The sequence below is a fragment of the Ischnura elegans genome, chromosome 9 (genome assembly GCF_921293095.1).
Source record: "Ischnura elegans chromosome 9, ioIscEleg1.1, whole genome shotgun sequence".
NCBI classification, from domain to species: Eukaryota; Metazoa; Arthropoda; class Insecta; order Odonata; family Coenagrionidae; genus Ischnura; species Ischnura elegans.
In genome coordinates, this window is record NC_060254.1 from 5,087,717 (window position 1) to 5,106,337 (window position 18,621).

At 41.8% G+C, this 18,621-nt stretch overlaps 1 protein-coding gene across 1 annotated transcript in view; it reads right to left on the minus strand.

Annotated features, from left to right (window-relative positions):
* The window catches only part of LOC124165867, a 183,913-nt gene that overhangs the window by 148,759 nt on the left and 16,533 nt on the right, over positions 1-18,621 (minus strand). Inside the window, exon 2 of the mRNA XM_046543402.1 lies at positions 2,151-2,267. The gene's annotated coding sequence lies outside the window, so the exon portion shown is untranslated. The remainder of the gene's footprint in view (positions 1-2,150; positions 2,268-18,621) is intronic.

The window sequence follows — 18,621 nt, forward strand, 5'->3', positions numbered from 1 at the left end:
ATGACCCAAACTACACCGAAACCCACAGAGAAAAACCTCGTTTTATCTGTTTTAAGGATTTCGACTCCCGGTTCAAGATCACAGTTTTTTAATTCATAGAAATTTTAGAAGAAATTTTATTTTCCATGCATGCATAAACGATTAAAAAACCTTTACATTTACTTAAAAGCGGAAGGACACAATATTTGTGCCGATATGAGTGTACTAATAGGGGTAACACAACGACAAAGATAACTGACTAGTCCCGTGGGTGTGTCTCCGTTGCTGATTACATACGCTAATTGAAAAACAGATATTATTCCAACTTAAAATGGCCATTTGGATTCCTGTCTTCGAACGCATTCACTCAGGCCAATGCACAGCTCAACTTTATCATTCCATTAGGACTTTCCATAAACTGATTTAAATTAACACAACTAAAACAGCCATTCCTGTGACGTATTATTTTTCGATTAAGTCGGATTCAGATAGGAACGACAAGGTGAGGATATCCTTCAAAACAACAGAAAACTAAACAAAACCAACTGAAATGGCAGGACAAATAGAACCTATGGGTGGAAGAACGATTTTGGAAAAGCTGAAAGATGCAAAGCGGTTTTGCGGAACCAACTACTTGAGCGATTTTTTACATAAAGTCACGAGAAAAGTAAAAACCTAGAAAGAGGAAACAAATGGAGATATCGCAGTCACTAATACATCCGTGACTGTGTTAGAGAAGGCAATTAGGGATATTAATGAAATGCGATACAGCTGCCGGATCCCGCTGAAAAAGTGAAAGCAATGGTTGCAGTTGGAATGAATCAGCTTCGTATGCGTAATAAAAATGAGAAAAATTACCCAAAACAAAGGAAAGATGAAACGTTGATCCCGGATAGAATAGGATACCGGAAACGATAAAAATCGCAGGATTCTCATGAGTCCCTGTGTAATTTGATGGAAAAAATAATACTTGAAATTATATTAAATGGAATCGCAAAGAGAGAGAAGTTGGTAAGTGAGGATCAACATAGTTTCCGATCAGAGATGAACACGGTAACTCCCTCGGTAATAGTTTCAGTCACTAATGAATGGGAAAATGATTAAGATTTTAAAGTGGTTATTCTCGACACATAAAACTTCAACGCTTTTGTTTAAATGCAACTATGTCACCAGAATATAAGATATGTACAGAGTGTCTAAATGTTGAGTAAAACCAGTTTTGGGAATAACTACGATAGAAAAGGTACATAAAATGACTCTTCACAATGCTGTCACCGATTAGTAATGGAAAAATGTGATCTTCGAAACTACTTGAAATGCATTCGAGAAGCTACAAATATTGCTAATGCCACGCGCAACGTTATCCTATTCTATAATGCTATGCACGTCCCTTAAGAGGAAGATTTTATTTCTCAGTAACGATCGAAAGAATTTGAATATTTAATTTAATATGGCATGTACATAATTGCACGGTTTTCCATCGCGGATAATGGCGTCCTTATAACCTTAGAGGAGTTTACAACATTAAATTTTCTAAACTTATCACATGAAAATCGTTCGAAAAATAAAAAACGACCTTCGAGAGGGTTAGATGATTCAAAAGGGGTTCTCAAATGGCCGTAAAATTTTTGACACCACTCGTCAGAGGAATAAACAAAAAAACACTTCACTTCACTCCTGCTGCAGTTTACAGGAATTACTTCCACGCCAGGGACTACCACAGACACAAGCACACACAAGCGAGTGGACACATTCGCAAGGCTGTCGGACCTCGCTAACGTGACATAGGGTTGTAACCTGGGACCCTTCGTAGAGCTGAATGGTCTCTCCCGAGGATGCCAGGTTATTACACACTCACACTTCTGTGATGGTTTACGGAAATGTTACTTCGACGCTAGGGACCACCACAGATGATACACACTATCCAGAAGTATCCTTTGAAGTAGTGACCTCGCTAAGGTAATCTGGGTTATAACTTGTCCTCCTTCGCAGAGCTATATGTACTCCGCTAAGGATACCAAGTTTTTCCACAACTCACCCACAAGCACTCAACACAATCACTCACACAAGCACTAGGGCACGGATTTCTGGTGAGCCGCTAAAATAAGGGTTATAGAATACGGGAAGGGTTCGAGGGATTATTTAGAAAGAAATCAAAACTGGGCTATTACCGTCAAAACTGGTCACCGCTTCGCTGAACTTGACAGACGGCAATCGACAACGGATGTATTTACAAAGCTTGCGAAGAAATATTTTCCACTATCCGGTCATCTAAACGCAGATAATACCTGAAAAATAAACAAACAGCCATCATTAGCAAAAACAATTCTAAAAAAATACACATAAATAGAAACCATTGGTTTTCGGAGGGATAAGGACGGAAAAAACGAATTCGCTTTTGTATCTAATAGAGCGGTAAATGTGTCCAAATATGTCATATCCAAATATTTACATAATCTATCCACAATTCTTCAAACATTTTAACAGTTACGTAGCTCACATTCATCTGCGCCCTCATCACAATAAAGTAATTAACTCAGCAAATGTGTTGCCACCCATTGCGCATTTAAAGGTGTTTCCCCAAAACACCACTCGCGTCGCCGACTGCAGATCGATCCCAATTCAACGGACAATTCAGCATTAATTGGGGCTGACGAACAAAAGTTACATCCGTGATTATTTCATCCGTTGAATTCACCACCATTTTCTCTCTCATTTGCCTCACGATTTTAATAATTAAGTGCGAATAAATATTGAGAAAAAAATTAATCGCTCTGCATTTATAGCGGTGCTGTGTACATGCCACATAAAATCGAGTAGATGGCAGCACCTACAAAACTTCCAACGGGACGGACTGCGGCCTCCTACACCCAGTCAATGTCTGTCCATAAAAACCTCCAAACCCATCTACACTTTTAAAAAAACACCTTCTGCAACACTTCGTTTCATTGATTCTTATTTTAAATACAAACAGTAATGATGTTCAATGCAAAAACCTGTGAATCTACTCCAATGACGGTATTGGGCTGTAATCCTATAAAATCATTCTTTCAAAAATCCAGATACCAACCATACACATTCTCTTTTTATATCAAAATGATCTCCTCATAGCTACACTCATTTCAGTGAGTGTACCAAACTCATATTGCGCCAGAAAATGCACGGCTACCTCTACGGCCTAAATGGTGAAACAGGTAAGTAGCCTCCCAATGGCCGTAATTTTAGGGTTCACTACACTGTAGCGAGATCACAAATTCTTGATTTGGTTTTCTGGAAGGGGAGGATTTGCTGTAGTAACCAACCCCAGCCTCTTCACTGGAAACCATCCACAAGCACTCTCTCAGGACTCGGAGACAAACAGATGGTTCGAGCGAACAGTTTTTTGGTCCTCGAAAAAGTATCGCTGGAGCTACAACACTCCGAGTGACGGAAAAAAATGATCGTATGATTCAGAAATGCGGTTGACGGAATACAGTGGTTTCTAGCCCTCTTTCAGGGTTCAGAAACTTCTTCATATTCACTGAAATTTCAAGAAGATATGACATAGCATAGAGATAATTCGTCAGTATGAAATCACACCGATGTAGCGGAAGGGATGTAACCTTTTAAAGGGCTGTAGTGCATGAAACAGGGAATCAATTCCTTCACTTGGATCATTGAGACATTTAAAAAGGGATATTAATTGAAAATGGAGTTAATTTACCCCAAATTAGGCTTCCAAAAGGCAATATGTGGAGTGGTGCCACATAGAGCTGAACATGTGTGATGGTGTGCGTGTTGCCTACACTCAACATTTGTCGATTGTTCTCACGCCTCGAAAAAACTTCTTTTTTTAGGGTAAACTTTAGAAATTCGTAAATATAATTCCGGCAGTTATCATCATTATTGGGCAATGTTGAAACGGGTTTACTAGCTTTGATTTCTTCTCCTTACGTCTCCCATTTTTCCGCCTGAATATTTGTAAAATTTCAAACCTTCTGCCTCGGGCGACAGAGGTTATCCGATTTTTTTTAAATAGAATAGGGTGGTTTCTAACTATTTTTTTATTTCCTAAATCGAAAGATTATTACTCCTGGACTACGTATTTTACGGTTTTTAGATTTTCGAATAACGATATCTATTTTTCGCGATTAAACGAAAAGTGAAAAATTTCAAGCACGCGAAAACGCGACGGCTAAGTAGGAATGCTGGGAAAAGTCCGTGTGACGTATTTCTGGTTCCAGCTGTCGCCATGTGAGGTGACCTTGGGGCGAGGCTTTGAGCGCTGATACGACGCAGGATGCTAGCAGGTAGCAGAGTACCCTGCTAGCAGGTAGCGCTTGGCATAAATAAGGATTATTAATACCTTATTAAACGAAGGAAACTTTCCGACCATTGGCAATTTTAATAGGTGTTATTAAATGATGTTTCCCTGAAGTCTGTGCCTCATGCATGAATTGGTAATCTAAGACGATGTGAAACTCCTATCTACTCGTATAGAAACTAGGTCCTTGTGACGTCACGTGGAGTGGCATCCCATGGGCGCCAATCTGGCCTTTTTCAAATGAGGATAAAATTGACCATTGCCATTCGTCTAAACTGGGATTTATAAAACCAAATAATTAGTATATTATGAATACACTAATGGTGGGTAACGAATCGCAATCAATGCTTTTCGTTTTCTTTGATGAAGGAAACTACCCTATTTCCCATCTGAGACCCTGATGTAAGGAGGCAACTTCCTCGCAAAGGGTCCGGAATATGATCCCGAAGAAAAGTCATTTTTGGGTCCACGCTGCCACTACTCCTCTTACGCAACTGACCGCTCTCGTCCATCCGCGACCCAACGCCTCCTTGCGTTTCATTCGGTCCCAGCACCCACACTCATGCCATCTCGTGCGGGAGCAGGAAGGAGGGGATTTGCAATTGAAGGCTGGCCCTTTCAGGGGCGGACGCGTATAAAAAGGTCACCCTTGGGCGACGACCACTCGACTCTAAACCACAATGGGACCTCCGAACGTTAGATTCTCTGAAATTGCGCATCCGGCCACTTTGAGGACGACCCCTACAACTGCTCACAACATGTGAAATCACGCTACTTTAACGTTTTTTCCTCGGCTCATATAAAATTCGGATGAGGTCGCGACTTGGAGGGCAAGGATCCCAAACGGAAACTCAAAACGCACACTACTTTCGCCATCAGATGCTCCGCAATTTCCCATTTCAAACAGTAGGTACATGGGAGTCGGCCGCGTCACGAGGGCGAGCTTCAGCCCGCCTTCAACTGCTCCCGTGGTGCATTGCGATGCTAAGCATTCAATTGTTTCGTCTAGTCCAATTAGAGTCCAGAGGCGAGGACAAGAGAGCGGAGAGACAACGACAGAAACGAGGAAGAAAATGAGACATGTAGAGTAAGAGTACACACAATTCCTAAACAATGGCCAACGAAAATACGAGTATAATATCCAAATATTTCTGAAGTTGAGCAATGAGCTCATTTACCATTTTTTTACTGTCGATTTATAATAAAGAGACATAAAGAGCATTTTCCGCTTTTCGATCCGTCGCATACTTCTCTAGCCATTCCCAACGAAAAGTGCGGCATTAACTCTTTCGTAGATAAGTTGATGACGTCATGAGTCAATCCCTAGCAAATCACCACTCATCGATCTCAAGTGTTCTTTGAATTTTACACTATAGTGAAGGATTTCTTCCATCCATGACATATTCCACCTGAACGAATAAATGAGTCAAAATTCTAATGACATCAAAACTCATAAAATTTTTAATTTACGAAAGAATGGCAGGTTTATTTATCGCAGTTACCTCTCTCTCCCTTCCTTCAACCGGCTCAATGAATTACGATTTCATGAGCGCACCACCTCATTGTGTCACAGTGTTTCACAAACTATTGCCAGATGCATTAAAGTCTGTCACAGGAATTTATTTTTAAGCACAATAATGATGGAGATCAAAAGAGATGGGTCGTGTGAGTAATGCGGAAGTTTTAAGAAGAGTAGGAGGGAAGAGAAGACTTTGAAAGAAGACTTAGGGCGACAGACGATTCGATCGGACAAATCCTGAGGATCGATGAAACAATGGAAATAATCGTTGAATGACAGGAATGGTGAAAGGGATGAGAGGCCACGCATGAGATAGAGCATGGAGCAGATGAAATGCAGAAGAATTGTGTTAGCGTTAAAAAAGGCCAACAGGAGAATTGCACGGAGAGCTACGTCAAACCAATCTTAGGATTATTGACGACTCTCGATGATGACGATTTTAAACATCTCTTACTTCGTATCCGGCGTTTCCATCATCAGGAGACCACTTCGCTGGAAACTCGAATCGACTCAATTCCACGAAGAAGAGGGGGACGCATCCCACAATCCAATTCGGTTGGGGAGGCGACGACGCGTAATGAGATGCGCAACGCGACGACTCCACGTGAGGAATGCGTCCCGCCCAAAACAATTGAGGGATAATAACCGCCTGCCCCTCCTCACACTCGCATAACTTCACGAGGCAGTCACCAGATGCGCCACAGTTGACAGGTGGGCGACCACTGTAACGACGATTATTGTCACGAGGAGAGGGCACAAGCGGATAGAGGGCGTGCATACGGATCTGCAATATTTAACGCACGCGAAAAAAGTCGCATTTTGGAGGGAATAAAAAGTCCAATCTAGATAGTGAGATCACTTGGCATTTAATTAAATAGTCAACCAACCGATGAAGAGCTTAGATGCCGGTCGGATGAAGTGGTGTGAGATATTGTGGCGACGCCATACGAATCAAATATGATGGATTTAGTTTGCATCAGATGATTGGGTCGACATTGATGTATTGAGGATTCGAGAAGATTTAGTCAACATTTTGTTAATACATTACTGAAATTGTAGAATAAATCAACTTTTCATCCTGGTGCTACCTTTTCCATGATTGCTTTTACATGCCGATTGAAATCTACTCTAGACACCAGCCTTAGCAGAAGATTTCTATTCGCTTTCCCGATAATGTCACGTAATTATTTCACAATTTCAACCCTGATTCCTCCTTGATAGGGAAATATATTCCTATTTGAAGAGCAATTTTCACTTACTCCGGGTTTTTCTTTTTTATGTTATTTTTTTTTGTTTCAATACATTCCTTTCGGATGGAATAGGCATCATTTTACGTTTCCTGCTAGCACAAACAACACGCAACGCGAATAAGTGCCCAAGTATTTATAATGTAAACTGGCCGTTCAGGGTGAACATTGGAACAGCTGTTGAACGCTCAAAATGTTGCAACGAGAAAGAGTGACGAAAGAAAGCGATATAACACGATAAATTGTGCAGTGGAGAGGGAAGAAGAAAAAAGGGAGTGGAGAACTACATCAAAGCAACCTTAGGATTATTGACCTGCTGTAATGAACCCCAACATATCATACGCTGCCTCAGTGCGTTTCAATCCAAGGATCTTTGATTACTAATGAGGACAAGCTGAAATCATGAGAAAGACCTCGAATATTTCAATGACACGCATGAGTAACGAATAGATAGATAGGGCGGACAGCTGGAATGAAAAGGGACATTTGATTGTGAAGCCCAAGTCGGAAGGAGCCGGAGTAAATCGGCCGGGAGAATACGCTCATGACAAAAATAATTAAGACAATCGTTGCAACAGCAACATTGTGCGCACAGTAAAGTTTAATTACTGGCAAAGAGTACGCACGCTTCTTCGCCTTCAACTTTGTTCATCTGTTCGCTCAAGCTGCACTGCGCGAGAAATAACTTGGAAAAAGTGTACGACATGAAAATCAGCCCTTTGCTGTTAAAAATTGCCGAAGATCCTTGCTTTGCGCACAACCACCATTACAGACTGATCGTATTTAAGAGGTCCTGCAATCGCACACGACATCGCATTTCATTAAAATAATTCGGAACACACATGGAGGGGAAAGAGAAGTTACGAATGAGACCTCCCCCCTCCTTCATTCGGCCATTTTCTAATTGCTTAAAAAAATCAAAAATTGCTATTGTTCACGGGTTGGTGATGTTATTTAAGATATGGCTTGTTGACTCGTTCTTAGAGCCTTAGTAATCCTAGACGGATGGAATCGCTCACAAAGTATTGGAATTAGTTTGCCCCATAAATAACTATTAGCCACAGAATTAATGAAGGATCCAAGATTTTCCCGGCGAATGGAACGGAGGAAGAGTTCTCGGGTTCCCAGTCGGGACCAAGGGTTTTCCAGCACCGACGTTTCGAAGGCTAAGTCTGCCACCGTCTTCACGGTGAATGAAGATTCGAAAGGATTCACCCTTTCAAGGGTCGGTGCAGAAAAACCCGAGAACTCTTCCAGCAGAATTAATGTAAATTATGACCTTATTAATCTCACATTATACACACCGTTGTTGTCTCATTGACTGTTTCATCTTAACCTGTAACTAATCAACAACTCTTGACAACCCTTTCGCTTGTTTCTTTTAATTTAAATTAGCAATTGATTAATTCATTAACTTTAACACAAAGACTTGAAACGACGCGAGACGAATGTACAAGACGCTGGGAAGTTGCGAACCGAACGATTCCAAGAGTCAGTGACGTCATAAACTTAATTGCGAGGGTGTTGAAGCCCGAATAGTATGAGACGGATCGAGGAAACGGAAAAATATGGGTCACTTCATTTTCCAAACTCTATCGCGATGAACAATTATTGAAACCTGCAGAGCGGGGGCCTAGATGAGGTAAGTACTTTGCGAGGCGCTCGGTAATTGCTTTGCACATAGCGGGATGAAAGGGGGGGGGGGGGGTCGTTTTCTACTCGAATTCATTCCCTTGCCTCGGATCGCCTTTGCTCTCGCGGCGGCTGCGAAATCGATACTACTACTGCTGCGAAGGAAAGGGGGGGGAGGGAGGGGGAAGGGGAGGGGTGGAAGAGAGATCCTGCGGTGTGTGAGAGAGAGGGAGGGGGCGTGGCTGGTTGAAACCTCTCTCCCCCTCCCCTCACCACCACCCCTCCTCCTCTTCGCATTGTCGTGTCTGCCGCGAGGGCCCTTTCGACGGACGGGCACACTGCATTCCGCTGCGCCACGGCGACCAAGTCCACGGAGCGTGGCAGCAGGATGATTTGAAAAAAAAAGGTCGCACACACATGCATTCATACAACTGTTGCAAACAACCGCCGGACTGTGGATAACGTTGCGACCGCGCACACAATTCCGCGCGTGCTACTGCAATGCAGCAACTGGTAGCCCTCACGTTGCTCGTGTCATTTCCATCACTATTTCATGATAACATTGACCGCAGCAGCATTCAGGTGAGGAGAGAGCGCTCAGAGTGCAAACTCAACAGCTGAGGAATTTCCCGCTGAATGCGACCGCTAAGAGCGAGCGCTCAGTCATTTCGCGGAGCGGTCTTTTCAGCCTCAGCCACTCTTCTCTGATTGGCGGGAGAGCTCAAATGCAAGGCCTAGGTGCCCAATGGTGTGTGTGTGTGTTTCAAGGGCCCCCTACATAGCGCCCGCCCATTTTTTTTTCATTCAGCGAGGCCGAGAATGTGCTTCGTAGTGGACTGCTCCTTCAGTATCAACACACTTGTGCACGCGAGTTATCCACTCTCCGTGCGCTCCCTGGACGTGAACAACCCGAAAATCCTTCAGAGCATGCATGCAAGCCGCTTTGACAGCACCCAAGGTTCGTGTCCATCGAGCACCTGGCAATAAATGACATCTCAATGATTCCCCGTCCTCCCTACGACCCCAATCCGGCCACAGCGGACTCATTTCTTTTTCTACAAAGTGAAAAACCACCCCCGACACCCGTAGGGATGCCAACGTACAAAAAATATTGGGGGGGGGGGGAAACCGGAGATCATGCCCCGGGAAATTTAATAAGTAGTGAGTTTTTAGGTTTTTTAAGCATTTTAGAAGAGTCATGTGATCAACATTAGAACCCTAATAACTCGAATCTCGATATCTGGACCCTCCGGGGAAAAGCGACTAACCTGACACATTTTTTCCTCACACCCGTAACGAATTATTGAGGGGCCCCCTCAGGCCCCATGGAGTCGGCGCCACTGCCCACCCGTGACGCTGCCGAAGTCTTCTCTCGCACGCGTGCTCTGCAAGATGTTTAGGTCGTTCACTTCAAGGGAGCGTGCGAAGGCAGGAAAACTCGCATTCAGAAGTGTGTTTATGCCGAAGGAATCTACTTCGAAGACCGCTTTAGTTTTGTAGCGATGGCTCCAATATAATATATTTAAATGAATTCATTTTCATTGCTTAACACACACAAGCTGTACGTAACTGAATATGCAGTATGAAAAAGCAAAATTTCTAATATTATAATGAAAGCAGGTTGCCTTTATGTATTTTTTTCATGAGGAGCAACGCATTACATCCGCATCATTTCGCCCAAAGTCCCATACATTAAGGGTGTAATTCATATCACAGCGTGTTGAGTGGGCGGGTTTGAACACGCAATTCGCACTCGATAGGGTCACAAGGATGCAGGGGAAGAGCGGCCACAGGGTTTGCCCCCAAAAGGGTCCACGCAGGGTTATTTAATCTCCATTTAATATCCCTCCCGGAACCCCTAAGCCTATGTGCGGTCGCTGTTAATGGAGTGTTGCCCGAACCTTCAAGTAATTTCCCCGGTGGCTCAAGATCGATAAGCGACGGGAATATCAAACGCCAATGCCTGTGTATAAACTGATAAACAAAAAGTGTAGTTGCAAAGACACGCTTGCATTATAAAATAATCTCTAATGTCAACGCAAAAAACATTGACGAGGAATACAAAGGTCCATCGACTCCAGTATTACAGTACTGCAGCGTTTGATATGTATCGAAGTACGTAACTTCAAGCACGATGTGGCATTCTTTACCAAGGTAAAAAAGGTCCTCAGTAAATATAAAATCTATCCAAGAAGCAGCTCATTATTCACCCGATATCATATTAAAAATCGGAAACTAATATATTACAAAATTTCAAAGTTGTCTAGTATTTGCATGTCTTGTGCAAACGAGTAAATTATTTCATGAATCACCAGTGTAAACCAGTAAATATGATGGCACTAAGCACCATTTTTGCGTATTTTGTGCGTATACATTCATTTTAAATATGACTATTGAGATCTTTCTTTTTATTTTACCATGCAAAAACTCCAGAATCAGCTAAAATCCCCCATATATTGGCTAAAAACGTTAAAGAGAAATCGTGTATTATGTAAAAGGCGTGAAATTGTGGGGAACCGACCTAATACGCAGAAACCCTTTAACCATGCAACATTTTTAACAAAGAAAAGATAGAGATTGCATGGGCATACTGGAGAACAGTTTTACACGCGGGTAAACTCTACATCGGGTGGCCACATTATCTGGCGAGTTATAATTACTGCACACTATAATTTTCCATGCTAACTTCAGCGTTGTTTTACACTGCTATGGAACTTAACGAACGTATTTAAATACTTATTGGCACTGATGTGACGACAAAAGTGCAAATATTTGAGTATGTTTGTGTCAATAATCGACTTTGGTAACTCCGATGTCTAGGAAAAAGGTCATTTTGCAGCAAACCAATATTTATGCTTGTGAGGAACAAATTATCATGATCAGCAGTCATCAATCCAAAGATCGATTTGACCTATCTCTCCACGCAATTCTCCAATCGGTTAATCTTTTAAAACCTGCGTAATTCTTCCGCTCAACATCCTTCATCGCATCTATCTCATGCGTGTCCTACCCGTGGTCCTTCCTCCCTTCCACAACTCCCGTCCTTCAACGACAATTTTCATTATCCCATCGGGTCTGATGACGGTGGCCGATTATATTATCCCGTTCCCGCTGATGTCATTAATTTGCCCGGGCACTGAATTTATTTACAATTTTTCTATGATCCGAAAATACATGATTTTTACGCAGTGTAGATTATATATGGGCATTAAAAAAATACGCTGGAGCGAACGAATGCTGCGTTGCCATGTCTTGCGCACGAAACTGTTTTCTTGTAACCGGCAATGGCCCAGCGTAGCCCCGTTTGGCAACGTGGCATTAATAGAAATTATTAACATTCACAAATATAAATATCTTTTTAAAATAAGGATCATAGAAAATTTTCAAATAAATTAAGAAGTGTTTCCATGGATTTTACTTTTTCTTTCGGGGTAAACTGTAGGACTAGATAGGGTTTAAACATAATCGTTATTTTACAACAAAATATGCGTTCTAAAAATACGCAAAATCCATTTTATGAATCTAAATTAATGATTGCAACTTATTGTGGAAGATGAATGTTGTAGACGCAATGAAAACGAAACCCTTGGGTCGGGTTCGCTGGATACACTCCTGAGGCGAGGACTATAAGCGGTCAGCTTTTCTCCTCGCCGCCAGAAGGGGAAGGACAGAAAGGAACAGGGAAAGGAGGCGCCGCCGCGATACAATTTTTCTATGATCCGAAAATACATGATTTTTACGCAGTGTAGATTATATATGGGCATTAAAAAAATACGCTGGAGCGAACGAATGCTGCGTTGCCATGTCTTGCGCACGAAACTGTTTTCTTGTAACCGGCAATGGCCCAGCGTAGCCCCGTTTGGCAACGTGGCATTAATAGAAATTATTAACATTCACAAATATAAATATCTTTTTAAAATAAGGATCATAGAAAATTTTCAAATAAATTAAGAAGTGTTTCCATGGATTTTACTTTTTCTTTCGGGGTAAACTGTAGGACTAGATAGGGTTTAAACATAATCGTTATTTTACAACAAAATATGCGTTCTAAAAATACGCAAAATCCATTTTATGAATCTAAATTAATGATTGCAACTTATTGTGGAAGATGAATGTTGTAGACGCAATGAAAACGAAACCCTTGGGTCGGGTTCGCTGGATACACTCCTGAGGCGAGGACTATAAGCGGTCAGCTTTTCTCCTCGCCGCCAGAAGGGGAAGGACAGAAAGGAACAGGGAAAGGAGGCGCCGCCGCGATAGGAGCCCGACGACGCCTCCAAGGAAAGGACGGGGAAGGAAGGACGGGACGAGGAATCCTGCACCGTCACAAAGGCGGGCAGGTCCTACTACTAACGAAACCAAGCAATACGCAATTAATATGCTACCAATTTTAGTAGATTTTCCTATGAGGAAGAAAAATCTATCGATCAAATGTTGTAGACGCAGTAGTTTTCCCTGGGTTGAGTTACAAAGTTCATGAAGTTGACAAAACGGCTAATTTTACGGCGCGCGGAGTCACTTATTGCACTCGCGTGTCTACGTTTTTGAATTTTTCATAAAACAGAAAATAGAACAGAATTGAGAATAAAATATTCTTTAAAATGACATATTAATACATTATTATGGCATTCACTAAAGTCCAGATATAAATTTGCAAAGTACAGCGGCACATCATTTTGACGCCGACAGTAGTGTTTAAGAACATGTATCACCTACGCCACCTACAGCTGTAATCAAATTCGTAAATTTTGGGCACAACAGAAGTTGCTGAGTTTGGCTCCAGGAGGCGTTGTAATCCGTGCGCCCACGTCGTTACTAACATGTCATTTTATATTTTATAAAAATTGAATTAAACCTTTATCGATAGTTGTTATTTTATACCGACCGAAGCGTGAGTTTTCGACTAACGATCCTACTTCGATGTGGATATTTAATTCTCGTTGAGTTGTCCCCCCTCCACGTTGCTCACGGCCCAGGGGACAGACTACACCCCGCGCACTCAATTCACAATTAAGAGTAAACAGCAGGAATTGCCGAGGACTATAAAAAATTAGCGACGCTGTGGATTACCACGCTGCCGAGAAATAAATTTTAAGATGCCCGAGTTCTGTTTTTCTCACATTTTACATAAAATGTCAAAATCTTTTTTTTCGTAACAGATAAGTGATTGAAATTTACAACAATAACAGTAATAATATTCATCCAACATTTAGTAAAATTTTCTGGGATAAATATGATTTTGTTCTCAGTTATTCGTCACCGAAGTTGGTGTTTCGCTCGAACTCAACTCAAAAAGTGGTACTTTTTTTTCAACCGTGATAAAGTTTTCTTATTACAATAAATAGTATTGAAACTCGTGAGCACATAACGCCCGCGCTGATGGCAATAATATTTTAAGCCCATTACATGAAAGCATCAATCAACAATAATTACCTAAGTTATAGGAATGATGAAGTCCCAAGCTAAACAAATGAGGCCACTTTAAGCGTAAGAGTCGATTTACTTAGGGGTCAATACACTCGAGAGTGGTTACGTCCTTTTGATGCGCCAAAGAGAGTAAGGGAATTAGGTGGGAGTGGGGGGTGGGGATAGGGGAAGGGAGGGAGGGGAAGAGGCAGCAGCACGAGGAACAGACACAAGGCGAAGAGCACAAAGAGCGGCAGTGGAATTCCGCCATGGACGACTCTCTTGTGTAGGGAGAGGATATAAACAAAGGCTACCGAAGACTGATTTGGAATGTATCGCTCAACGGAGCGGAAACGTGGGAACATAAGAAGAAGGAAGAGAGATGGCTGGAGGCGTTCGAGATGTGGGTGTGGTGAAGAATGGAGAGGGTGAAGTGGACGGAGAGGAAAAGGAGGAACGACACAAAGTGCCGGACATGGGGGGTGAGGAGAGGCAGCTTTCAGATGAGATAATCTCCAAAGAACGCAAATGGATTGAAAATATCAACGGGTTTCGACGGATGTGGATTCCGTGGTTTCATTCATCGGTTGACTTTTCCTTGTTTGGCAGCCATTTTAGTGTGAGATCGATAACAGTACTCGTCAACGCGAACAGCTTTTCAAAAATCCCAGAAAACTTTGTTTATCTTCCAAAAACTGCCGAGGTAACGTCGTTGCCATTTTCATTCTGATATAACTCGGTATTTTTCTTCCCCTCCACTAAAGTTTGACTATTTTAAACTTAAAAGGTGAAAAGCAGGAGGCAATTTCTTCAAGATGGTGGATGACCTCTTCTGAAGGGGGTGAATAGGCTGACCCATCACTATGCGGCTAAATTAAAGCCTAACCCAAGAGGGAAGCGGTGGCTCAAAAGAAGTGTCCCGAAGAGAAGACCAATCTGGCTGAGGAAGCTGTGAAATCGTGGTTAAGTATTTGCAATACTGCCCTCAAATACAATATTCTGCACTCGGTCATCAGACGACATCTGAAAAAAATCCGATCATGAAACCTCACAGTTGTCAAACAGTTTCAGCTCCAGATGTGGAAAAGCTTATTGCGGACAGAATTATAATTTTTTCAGAACGGCGATACCCATGTGATCGTGCCTCTCTTCATTACTTTGTTTACTTAATTACTTTGTTTGGGTACTTATTTACTTCAAGAGTTCTAAAACTGAAGAAATTATAACGAGGACAACTTTACATCTCAATTGATCTTACAAACTTGGAATGATGACAGCAAGTTCCATAAGTTTAAAAGTTGTCCTCGGGAATCAATGACTGCTGTTTTATGAATAAATATCACAATTGAAAACAATTTAAAAATTGTGTACCTTTATTAATCATAAAAAATGCACTTTTTACATTAAAATAAAGAAAAATCAATCTATAAATTTCAATCAATGTTTTCAGTTCATTATTTCTTGAGCCTATTCATCAAGGGTAAAGGAGGATAGAATCTGCAAGTGGAAATCGTGTAAGAGTCTATTCACCCCATTGCGTGGACCAATAGGATCAGACCACTAAAAACATAATTAGATCTTACCAATAAAAATATTAAGATGTCTCAGGTAATGAATCAGAAATATAGGCTAAGACACATATAATGGCATTGAATTCACTGTTCTGCTTTATATAATCTAAAAGTTATAGCAAAGGTAAGTTGAAAAGTGAGCCTATTCACCCCATTTTACGATACTATCAAATTACTTCATCTATCGATGATCTATCCAAAAAATCATCCATTTAAATCCACATAAACATGTACAATAACCTGAAAATAATGGACAGTATGGAGTAGCTTAAATCGTGTATCTGACACTTACTCGTTGTCCCCCTCACGTAAACTGCGTCAATTGGAGAGGGACATCCAAATACACCGCGGCGATTATTACGCGGACATTCACATTCATTGATGGCACGAATGTACAAAACATTCAGGCTTTTGCAACGGAAATCTTAAACAAAAAACCCACGAATGAACTCAACCCGCGACAGCCGGTTCTTCTTAGAGAAGACTTTTCTGTAATCACAAAGTTGTCCACTGCGAAACGCCGTAAGATTTTGCAATAAGGACCGAACTCTATGATCACAAAAACACAACATGGTTTTTATTTCCACGGATTTTGTATTGATCAACCTCGGGTCGCACATTTAACATGACACACAATGTGTCCACACTCGGGTCGGGTCGTACGAAGTGAAATACAGTGCTAATGTTAAATGGCATGCCATTGCTCGAGGCACCCAGAAATTCGGAGTGAACATGAAACCACGGTACCCACTTTTATTCAAAACGCGCACTCCATAGCAATAGGGAATAGCAACGCAGCAAGCCCCTTTCTCACCCTCAAAGCGTAGGCCTACTTCCGGGGGAAAAGCCTACTTCCCCTAATCTTAAAAATCCAGTTTCGGGCGTCCTTCGTCTTCCGAGGCGAATGATGTTAACGCAGTGTTACCAACATTTTTCTATTCGTGCCAAAGAAACCTTTGCGTGCTGATTAGACTCCACCGTTCCCTAGGCAACATTAATTAACCAATAAATCATTCATTACATTTTGAAACAGCCACTTTATTAGCAAATGATTCATTCATTAGGATGTAGCATTACACCGGTGGACGATGAATCGTGTCGCCTAAAATACACCTTACGCCACGCACTTCAAATACAAGGAAAATATTAACTATGGCAGGCAATTATATTTTGACTTTAAATATCTACAGTAAAAAAATCAGCTTTCCATTGCTGAATGTTTTACACTAGTACAAATATTTGTAGTGCTGACGTATAAGCTGCTACCATCATTTTGAAACGGACGAGGGTAGGGGGTAGGATGGGGCATCAAAGGACATCAATGGCAAATTCGCAAAGTGAGTGAAAATGTCTCATTTGGCAATTCAAGCCAAGAATTTGCGCATCCAAGCCATCTTGAGAAGGACCTCAGCAATGCGCTCCATTTCCATAGAACATGGAAAGTAACACTACTTCGAATTTTTTCTCAGCTCATATCAATCGTATGAGATTGCCATTTGAAAGATAAATTACTCGGATGCCGTGCGGCGCTTGTTTTTCGCCCCGAAATGCACTATTCTAAATTCCAGGATAAAATTCCAAACATGGCCGCCTGACAACCGTGCGAGGGCCAGTCATGTTTGGAAGTTCAGCCTGGCTTCAACTGCTACGGACCAAAGCGACCAGCATACCATTAGAAAACCCAGGAGAACGTAAATTCACGCAATTTAGAGAGCTAAAAACAGATGATTGGCATGTAAAGACAAAGTGAATTAAGGGGAGCACACGTTATAGCGGCGGTCAAAAAACATTCCCTATCCAGTTTAACTTAACTTGACTTAACTTACTAAATTATTTGGGATTATTAAGGATTTAGGAAGAGGTATAAGTATTCTGATTGCTTTGAAAGTTAGTACGACTCCCTTATTTCACTTTGGCTCGCTGTAAAGCAGTCGTCTGAAGTACCTAATCGTAAATACACAACAACGTTTTAGCGGCCATAAATAGGAGACGTTAGAATACAAATATACTATTATTAGTATACACCTGCCGTACTGTTTTCTCAATGAAGCAAGGGAAACTATGAAACGTTGAGTCAATCGTACGATGTGTAAAGAAGCTGCCAAATTTGCATCGAGCGTAACCGCCATGAAAGGCTTTCAACTGACAAGTGGCTGACTGATCAGCGGCTAAGTGCCATCTTGTAACGATCAGACAACACCATCTACCATAATGATGAAGCCTAAAGACACCATTTGGCACACCTCAAGATATTCTCTAATATGTAGTGGTGAGATATCGTTTTGGAGATGCAGCAGTCAACATGGACGTTTAAAGGAGGCTTACTTACTAACGGCATGCGAACGTGTTTCCTGACGAGATGAGATCCAGCTCCTCATTAAAACGGTGGCCTTTGAATGAAGCGACGACGGAAATCGCGGAAAATACGAGATGTGCGGAATGCAAACCAGCCCCAGGGAGGAGGGTGTGAATGGAAACGAGGTCAAATATCACAGTCGGCTTCATAAAGACGAAGCGAGATACATCGAACCACCGTCGACGGCTGAGACGAAGTCGAGGCTTAATTGCTTTCCCTCATTCGTGCGTGCGATTCCGCAACTGCAACTCGGAGGACGGCGGCGTTAATTGGGATTAAAAGAGAGGAAGAGATAAATTGGAAGGAAGAACATGGATCCTCGATAAACGATCCGCGTTTGAAGAATAAAAAATAAGGACGTTCATTTTCCGTATACAAGGACAAAAGCACTCAACCCAGCCGATAGCGCGGTTCGATCGGAAAGTCTTGAGAGAAATTTTTCCTCGCACCAAACACGATGCTCATCCACAACCTGCCTTAACAGCCCTGGTCTTTTTTTTCTTTCAAATTATCATTGCAAACGGAGTAGTCCCTTTTGGGTAATACATTTGGATGCTGACATGTCTCAAATTGGGGTACTTCTGGTGGAAGCGAGAATTTAAATCTTC